The sequence below is a fragment of the Morone saxatilis genome, unplaced genomic scaffold (genome assembly GCF_004916995.1).
Source record: "Morone saxatilis isolate NCDOM2014 unplaced genomic scaffold, NCSU_SB_2.0 Contig10, whole genome shotgun sequence".
Classification (NCBI taxonomy): Eukaryota; Metazoa; Chordata; class Actinopteri; family Moronidae; genus Morone; species Morone saxatilis.
The window spans coordinates 444,682-444,898 of record NW_023339652.1 but is presented as its reverse complement, the minus strand read 5'-3'; positions in this window follow the sequence as shown (position 1 = coordinate 444,898).

The following is a 217-nucleotide window of genomic DNA, read 5'->3' as shown; positions in this document are numbered from 1 at the left end:
TTCATTTAAAATATTTACTTTAAAATAAAAGATCCATAAATGATCTGGCTGTAAGTGGAGACATTCATCAGCTTACACCAAATTATATTCAAAGATTTAGCAATTTAACGTTTCCTCGGTGTTTAAATGTGCTGGATGAAATTATATTATGTTCTATTTTATTACAGTTCAGTTTTTATTTCTGCAGAAAGACATCATTTACCACATACTGTATATG